The sequence below is a fragment of the Monodon monoceros genome, unplaced genomic scaffold, assembly GCF_005190385.1.
Source record: "Monodon monoceros isolate NGI ecotype Baffin Bay Population unplaced genomic scaffold, NGI_Narwhal_1 Contig1397_ctg1, whole genome shotgun sequence".
NCBI lineage: Eukaryota > Metazoa > Chordata > Mammalia > Artiodactyla > Monodontidae > Monodon > Monodon monoceros.
In genome coordinates, this window is record NW_021697246.1 from 1 (window position 1) to 8,914 (window position 8,914).

At 41.0% G+C, this 8,914-nt stretch overlaps 1 long non-coding RNA gene across 2 annotated transcripts; it reads right to left on the reverse strand.

Annotated features, from left to right (window-relative positions):
- Positions 1 to 9: 9 nt before the first annotated feature.
- On the reverse strand, positions 10 to 8,828 carry LOC114905808. Of its 2 annotated transcripts, XR_003796372.1 has the most exons (4): positions 8,543 to 8,828; positions 6,899 to 7,086; positions 2,649 to 4,475; positions 10 to 2,255 (listed from the first exon to the last, which is right to left on the reverse strand). It is a non-coding gene; the product is annotated as an uncharacterized LOC114905808 (long non-coding RNA). The 2 variants fall into 2 exon arrangements; XR_003796409.1 differs by lacking the exon at positions 6,899 to 7,086.
- Positions 8,829 to 8,914: the final 86 nt, after the last annotated feature.

Sequence of the window (8,914 nt, forward strand, 5' to 3'; positions counted from 1 at the left end):
TCTCCATTTCCCTATTTAAACTATCTCAAAATGCCTCTCCCTCTGCTTTTTGAGTCAGAGGTAAATGGAAAAGATTTTATTTTGCTGCTGATGGTAGCAATACAGGTTGCATTAGAAATGAATGGGATGGAAGGACTCTGTTGATTTTGTTTAACCCTGCAATCGGATCCACAAATGCACAGGGCATTCACAGAGTGGAAATTTATGCCTCCAACTAACAGTAATAAGGTAAGTTTACTTTAAAAATGATATTTGGGGAGTGTTCAATTACTGTGAAGTTATGCCCCCAACCAAAACGTCATCCAGTTCACTAGAATCATCCACATGTCTTCTGAAAAGGTTTCCTCATTTGCCTCATCCTTCTGGCTTGACTGATGGCTCCCACCCAGCCTAATCACTATCACAAAGCATATGTTGGTTTAGGCAATAACAGACCTTCATAGATCATTTACTGGATTCTCCCTTGACGTAAATTGTTATTTTTCTTTGTTTCTAGCAATAATAATACCGGGCACTGTGTAAAAACTAGCTACCATTGACTGAATGATTGCCAGGTTTTCAAGCACTGAGCTAAAAGCTCAACGTGCATTAACAATGATAATAACATTTGAGACAGACACTGTCACAAGTGCTTTACAGTCATTATTAGTAACTCATTTCTTTCTCAAAAAACCCTGTGAAGCAGATACAATCTTCCCAAATTTACAAAACAGAAAAGTGAGGCACGATAATATTCCAGAACATGACAGCATTCACAGAACTGGTTACGTGGTTAAGTTGCGCTGGAGCTGTGATGGAAGCTCTTAAATGTCTTGCCACAATGCTGGAAAGCAGTTATTGTCTTCAGTAGAAAGATACTGAGATCAATTCTCAAAATTCTGAAGTGACTGGCCCTATTTGCATAGTAAAGACTATGTGATAGGCCAAGGACTCTGTCAAAGTAACCAGATTAGGTCCAAGATGGAATCACTCATGCTAAGCCCCACATCAGCAAACCAAAATTTATCTAAGTTTCCCTACCTGGGCTCTCCAAGCAAAGGAAGGCCCAGGTCAACCAACCAATCATGCTTGCCTGCTTACCAAACCCTTATCCAGCTCCTTGTTCCATATAAGGAAAGGAACTCTCATTAACCCATTAGCAAATGACCAGTACATCGTCCTTGACCCTGCTCACTTTGGTCTATAAAAAGCTCTCACCTTGTACTGCTCTTCAGAGCTCCTTTCTACCTGTTAGATTAAACAGTACCCAAGTCATGAATCACTGAATAGAAGTCAACTAGATCAGTAAGTTATCTGTAGAAAATTTTATTTTAACAACTCTATGGCGATCCTTTCCAAATCCATGATCTCAGCTCTTCCACATGCCTCACGAGCTTTATATCGTGAGAGAACACTGTGACCTCAGTTTCCTCAGGAAAGTGACTCCTCTCTGCCTAATCATATCATAAGGGAAACCAGGGCTAGAATCAGTAAATGTTTCCCAACAAATAGAACTAAACAGTAAAGTGTTTTAATCCCAGCACATCATTCATTCTAATCACTATATTCTCAGGGGCAAGTACTCAGCAAGCTGTGTGGGAATGACATGCACTGTTTCCATTAAAGTCATAACAGAATCTGTGCACAACACTCCTTCTCACTCCTTCGAAAACAGCTCCCTTGCTCCTCTTCTAGTGAATATTAGCATCTACAATGTGTTCTGCTTTGCCTCTGCATTCCTGGTCTGAAACTCTTTTCTGGAAAAAAGGCTTACAAAGAGTTCCTGGAAGTAAGAATTATAGACCCCCAGGGTACCTAAGGATAGGAAACTCACAAATTAATCCAATATGTAATTAGTTTTTTCCTTTTTCTCAGAGATAATAAAAATTAAGTGTTCTCACAAATATAGTAACTGAATATCCAAAACAATATTACTGAATCATATTGGCTTAAAATGTACATGATAGAAGACTCACTTGATTTTTGTCATCAATTAAAAGTTATTAAGTATTAAGGAAATTATATTTTATTTTTTTGGTCTGAACATGTTTTATGATTCCTACCTAATCACATCTCCTTCTAAAAAAATTATCTACCTTTTTTAGAGACAAGAGCTAACATGTCCATGTTTTATTTTATAATCATAGCTGATACCTTGTGAGTCATAGTTGTTCGGGTTGGACTAAGGAACTTGAACCCTTGGACTGGCAGAAGGCTGTGCTTTGTGGAGCCTAGTTCAAAAATAGGCTTCACCATTCATATCTTTCCCTGGGAATCTGGAAGGGTGTAATTGAGAGATTAGATAGTTAGAAACGGTAATAAAATAGTTTTTGAATAAAAAGGCAATAATTAATCTCAAACCCTTTACTTCTCATATGGCAGAATTTTTCAACTTTGGCACTACTGATATTTGGGGCTAGAAAAAAATTTAAAAATTTTTACTTTATATTGGAGTATAGTTGATTAACAATGCTGTGTTAGCTTCAGGTGTACAGCAAAGTGACTCAGTTGTACGTATACATGTATCTACTCTTTATCGAATTTTTTTTCCCATATAGGTTATTACAGAGTATTGAGCAGAGTTCCTGGTGCTATACAGTAGCTCCTTGTTGGTTATCTATTTTAAATATAGCAGTATTATTATTGTTATTTTTAACGCGGGTTGTTACCTGGTGCACTGAATGATGTTTGGCAGCATCCTTGAACTCTAATGACCAGAAGCCAGTAGAATCTCCTTCTTCAGTCCTGACAATCACAAATGTTTTCTGACATTGTCAAATGTCCCCTATCAAAATCACTTCCAGTTGAGAATCACTGCCTTATGGATCTTGAACCAGTAGATCAATATACATAGAAATCAAAAGGGGAAATTTAACAGCTGTCATTCTGGTAAAGCCAGAATACAGCTTGGAATTTAAAATCAAGACTTCTTTCAGGACTTTCCTGGTGGTCCAGCAGTTAAGACTATGCACTTCCACTGCGGGTTCAATCCCTGGTTGGGGAACTAAGATTCCCCATGCTGCGTGGTGCGGCCAAAAAAGAAAAAAAAAAGGATTTCTTTCTTTCCCTCTGAAGTGAAACTAGTGAGAAACAGAAAGAACAAGAGAATGAGAATAAGAACGAGTGGTAAATTCTTGGCAGCCCAGGTCCCAATTCCCTCAATCATATTAGTTACATATTCCCAAATGAAGGAGTTGCTCTGAGGAGAAAAGAGGAAAATGCTTTCCTTACCCCAACAGAGGCAAGGCTTCCTATGTTATACATGAGATTAAAATACAAGTTAGAGAAAAAAATGTGTGCTGTAGAAAGGGGACAAAGATAATCTAGGAGAAGTAACCTACGCAAATAGGCAAGCTGGACAATGAAGATGTAGAAAACCAGTGTCAGCAGATAAGTTCCAGAGGTTGGAATGGGGAATACAGCAGATGGACACAGAGCACCAAAGACTCAGAGAGGGAGCAAAATATTTCTCTCTACGCCTAAGCTTCCAGGTCCAGTCAGAGTCCATATGTAATTATAACAACCATTTGTCCACTGCAATAATCTGACTGAATTCTTCCTCGTAACCAAATGAGCCAGATTCAAACACTGATACTGCTATCATTTGTATGAAAAGAAGAGTAACTAGTCAATAATGTCAATCCAAATCTGAACCCATGTCATTTTTTTAAAAATTCAATTTTAATAGCTAAAAGGCAGGCTTGATTTTTTCGTGGATTTTTTTTTTTTTTTTTTTGGTAGTACGCGGGCCTCTCACTGCTGTGGCCTCTCCCGTTGCAGAGCACAGGCTCCAGACGCGCAGGCTCAGCGGCCACAGCTCACGAGCCCAGCCGCTCCGCGGCATGTGGGATCCTCCCGGACCGGGGCACGAACCCGCGTCCTCTACATCGGGAGGCAGACTCCCAACCACTGCGCCACCAGGGAAGCCCTTTTTCGTGGATTTTTAAAGCAGTTTTGAGAGAGAAAGAAAAAGAATAAATGGCATTTTGCATCTTTCCTGGCATCCCAAGACCTTAAACAGCTTAAGACTAGGAGATAACTTCCTTTCCTCTACTGATTTTTCCCTTTTAGTTAGGTGCCTTTATAATAAGTTCAGTTATCTTTCTCTATTATATTTTTGTGAAAACTGCTTTTCTCTGCCAGAGATTGTATCTACTTCCTACACCCTTAAGAGATTCTATTTTCTTCTACAATTTTCAGTTCCTCAGAGTGCCTCTTCTAAATTTTCTAAATGTAGCACTGTAATCAAGGTTTCTAACTGTAAAAAAACAAAAACACAACAACAACAAACAGGCCTCAAGTTTCATATTTTTAGAACAATGACCAGGTGTTACTATGAAAAACCAGTTTCAGTTTGTCACTGATAAGACAAACTAAACTAAGAGGACTTTTTTCTTTACCCTCCCAAATGCGTTAAATGTACTATCCTCACCTCTATTTTTTTTCTTCCTTGCATTGCTTAATTCACCTTTTATGATGGCAAGCATCAGGCAGGTCTTAAAAAAAAAAAAAAACAACTTCATCGTTTGCTATCATACGCCTTAAACAATGAGTCATCTAAAGAAGTGAACATTCTTGTTATTTCAAATCATTACTGAAAATTAGAAGCAAATGAAGCTAGAATATAAGTCTCAGAATTTTAAAAACTTGAGAAACATTAAAGAAAACGCAGTTCATCTCCCACTGTAGCTGGAACAAATAAACCCCAGAAAACTTTGCTCAAGGCCAAACAATAAGTAGGTCTGAGAGTTGAACCTAGATCATTTTACTCTAAATAGTGTTCACCACTCTCTGGCCCTACCATTATAACACACTGTCTCTATGTCTTTCTCTACTGTGTCATATGTAGTCACCATGTAACTAAAAAGTATACTGAGGATTTAATTTTTCTATCAGGTAGGTTCACATTGAACCACCCTAGGCATTATGAGGGGAAAAATAGAAGCTAATATTTATTATCCACTCTGTGCCAGGCATTTGGCTAAGGAAACTGTATGCAAGTATCCCATTTAATCACCAAAATGTTTGCAATCTATGAAGTAGGCACCAAGGCAGCCTTACTCAGGGTTCAGCTGTAGAGCATAGAATCTTTCCTAGATACCTGAAGTAGAAAAGCTTATAATTAGAGAGAAGGGAAGCAACAGACCCTAGACTGAGGTTCTGGCCACACCAGGCTGCCACAACAGCTACTCCCTCTGCAATGGTGAGGAAGCAGATTCTCAAATCAGGAAACACCGCTGAAGCTGGTGACTCCAGCAACTGAGAACCTCTGCCACCATCTGCACCAGAAAATTCCAAATCCATGTCCCCGTGAGAATATGTGACTTGCAGAACTAAAATCACATCCAGAACCATAGCTGTAAAGGAGCTGGGGAACATCCTGAAGAGACTGGAAAGGGAAGAAGTATAGGAAGGCACACAAGAAAGCAGTGGGAGTGGATACTGCAAAAGTCAATATAAACAAATTTATAGAAAACTCCAAATGCCTTCTGAACAATTTCTGATCCTCAGGATCAAAATCCCAAAAAGTATAATAACATCACTTTTATAATAAAATAATGAAAATTAATTTGAAGACAATATTAGATTGAAAGTCACTGTAGGAGAGAAAGGGTTTCCTAAAAGAAAATTGTAATCTGGAAAAAAAAAAAGAAGAAAGTGTTTCTTTTCTGAGTTAATGTCATGTTAATATAAGTCTAACTTCTAGAAGTAACTTGTAATTACAATCATTTATTTTATTTATTATTTTCTGCTTTTACTAAAATGAATTTAGTACATGGTTAGGTTTTGGATAGCTGCCATCCACACTAAAATGAACAGTAATGAAACTTGCTATTAGTGCTTTTAAGAGCATGCTAATGTTACTCATTAAACACTGGATGGATTGTTTCTCAGCCCATGTTCCATGGTGGCTGCATTTGATTATGTATATGTTGGCCGAAATGCTGGCAAATGACATGGACTGTCCTCCCAGAACACGCATGGAAGTGAAATGTGTGCATCCTGAGGCGAGCTGGGTGAGAAAAGTTCGGCACTTAATGAAATCAACAAAGAGCCTGCTTGTCAAGGGTGACTTGAAGTGTGTGTAAATGATCCTTGCCTCCATAAGCACGATGAGGTGATTTTACCATCAGTGATTTTAGGTGATTAAACACCTCTGGTCTGCTGCTCCCATTAAGGGAGATTATTCTTACTTTCATCCTTGCAACAAAGCTAAGGTTTATGCTTTATTAGGGAGTCTGTGGTGACTAGATGTGTCATTATCTGTCCTACCATCCACCACTGGGTTTAGAATTTTTACTTCAAAATGACCACCATTCACTCTTTCAGATTCCTTCTAGTTTACTATTTAATGTGTGCTTGCTCTGCACTATTCTCGATGGAGCTCATGCTGTTTATGTTTCCAGAGCTTCTTAAGACTCATCCTTGAATAAAGATTAGGAAAAAGTCATTTGCGTTTCCTCCAAAGAACAGCTATTAGATGGGTAATGGATCCTGGAGCTCAGGTTATTAAATATTCAACTGTCCTTCTGGATCATCAGGAGGTGCATATCCCAGTTTGACAGGGACAAAGTTAGCCTATAAAAGGACCCAATTTCTCTGGTTAAGGGCTGTGAATCTCATTTTATAGGGTATGCAAGAATGATCAATGATTTTATTTTCATTTAATCAAATTATATTCAGCCTCAAAAGCCTAATGGGCTGCTAGGAGATTCTGATCTCTGCCATTGCTGGCTGTATCACCTTCAGGGTTCACCCATAATTTAGGACATTCTAGAGAAAGAGCTTCATCTTGCAGTCTTCTGTGGCCACAGCAGAAATCCTCATTATGCAAGTCTATAATCTAAAAGCTATTTGATTTTACGCCATGTATGTACCTGGGGATGTACGCTGAGACTAGGAGCCTCTAGAATCTCACCTTCAAACTGCTTCCCATTCCTTCCAAAATCCTGTCACCATCAATGTGCATCCTCCAAAATTCCAATCCTAAACATAGGCACTTAGTATCATCTTTCCAGGATGCTCAGCCTTTAAAGATCAAAACCCAGGAGAGGAATATATCGTCCAGGAAATTTCTGCAAGTTAGCACTGAAATACAAGCCTGCCCTGAGACAAAAGAGCATAAAAGGTGCTAAGATGCTTTTGTGAAATGTGGCTGGGGAGGATTCAGATGAGGAGAAAAAAATTAAGAAGAATTATTTCCATAAATTATTCTGAATACTTACTGTGTGCCAGGCACTGTTTTAAGTGCTATATTTGAATGGTGTTTTACTAAGCTCTCAAGATAAGTCCCAAGTGAGGATTAAATGAAACATCACTAATACATGCCAAACAACTATTTTAAGCACATTCGAAATATCATTACCTCATATAATCACATAACAACTCTATCAGGTGGGAACTACTGTTATCACCAAATGAAGGACTAAGGCATAGAAAGATAAGTAAGGTGCTGAAAAGGGGTCACTGGACCTGTATGGAAGAATGTTTTTTAAACGGGACATTGGCCTTAAGCACTTAGAAATCTAAGATAAGCATTTTAAAGTTATTCCAAACAGGGCTACATGAATGGCCAGAGTGGACAGCTTCTCTGTGCCAAAAGATACATAATCATAGATCAAAAAACAATTACCACTTTCAGTGTGTAAGATATTTTAACAGCTATTTTGTTCTAACAGTTATTAAAGTGAATATAGAACTGACTTATATCAGTGGTTTCACTTTTCATACTTAATTACCCAGTTACCCTTATAAAGCACTAAAGAAAATATGGGGGAGTCAAGATGGCAGACTAGGAGGGCATGAAATTCGCATCTTGGCACAACTAGGGCACCTACCAGGCACCGGTAGGGGACCACGGACGCCTAAGGGGACGGGAGGAACCCCCAGCAACCAAGTACGACATGGGGCATGGGGAGAGTGAGTGGGGAGGAGAAGTGGAGGTGGGACTGGACTGGCGCCCCTGAGGGGCAGCTGGGGGAGAGGAAGAGATCCCACACCTGGAGGGGGAAATTGGGGGACCACTGGGAGGGCAGAGGATCAAAAGGGAGGGTGGCTAGGTTTCCCCTACTCTCTTGGGTCCCAGAAGCCTGATGAAATCCCGGACCTGATCCTCTGCCCACCTAAACCCCTCCAGCTGCGTGGGTCCTGAGGGAGTGGGAGGGAGGAAAGGGGGATCAAAAGTAAAGGCCAGACCTCTGGGACCTGCACCCCTGAGGGGCAAATGGGTGGGGGTAGGAGTTCCTACACTCAGTGGGACCAGCCCACAGTTAGGGTCCAGCGGCGACTGTGGAGACCCTGGGGGAGACCATGGGGGAGGGCGTGGAGGAACAGAAAGGAAGACGGCCAGCGCTTTCGCTGCCCACTTAGGCACCGGGGAGCCTGTTGGGCTCCCAGGCCTAATCCTCTGCCCTGGGAGCCTCCCTCCTACCAGGTAGAGCCCAAGCCCTGCCCCTACACCCCCACCCAGGGCCCCACCTCTACACTCGGAGACCCCTTCTGAGACCCCCTCCAAACACCCTGGGCCTAAACCCCGCACACACACCCTCACCCATGGCCCTACCTCCAAACTCCCGAAATCCACACTCCAGAGAACCCCTTTGGATGTGCTGCCTCTCCCATTCCGTGTAGGTCCTAGGCAGAGGCCCCACCACACACTTGAATGTTGCCCAGCCTAGTCCCCACACCCAAGGCCTTTTCTGGCTGTGTGGGTCCTGAGTCTAGGCCCCGCCCCACACTCAAACGTCACCACCCTGGCTAGGCCCTGCCCAACCCTAAACCCTGCCCCTGCCTAAGTTCCACCCCCCCACCTAAACTCCACCCCCAAGAGCCAAGGCCTTTTTTTTTTTTTTTCCTTTTCTCTTCTTTTAGGTCGGGGTGCTGTTTTACCTTCTTCTTGATAATTCATTAATATAATTATTTTTTTCTAATAAAC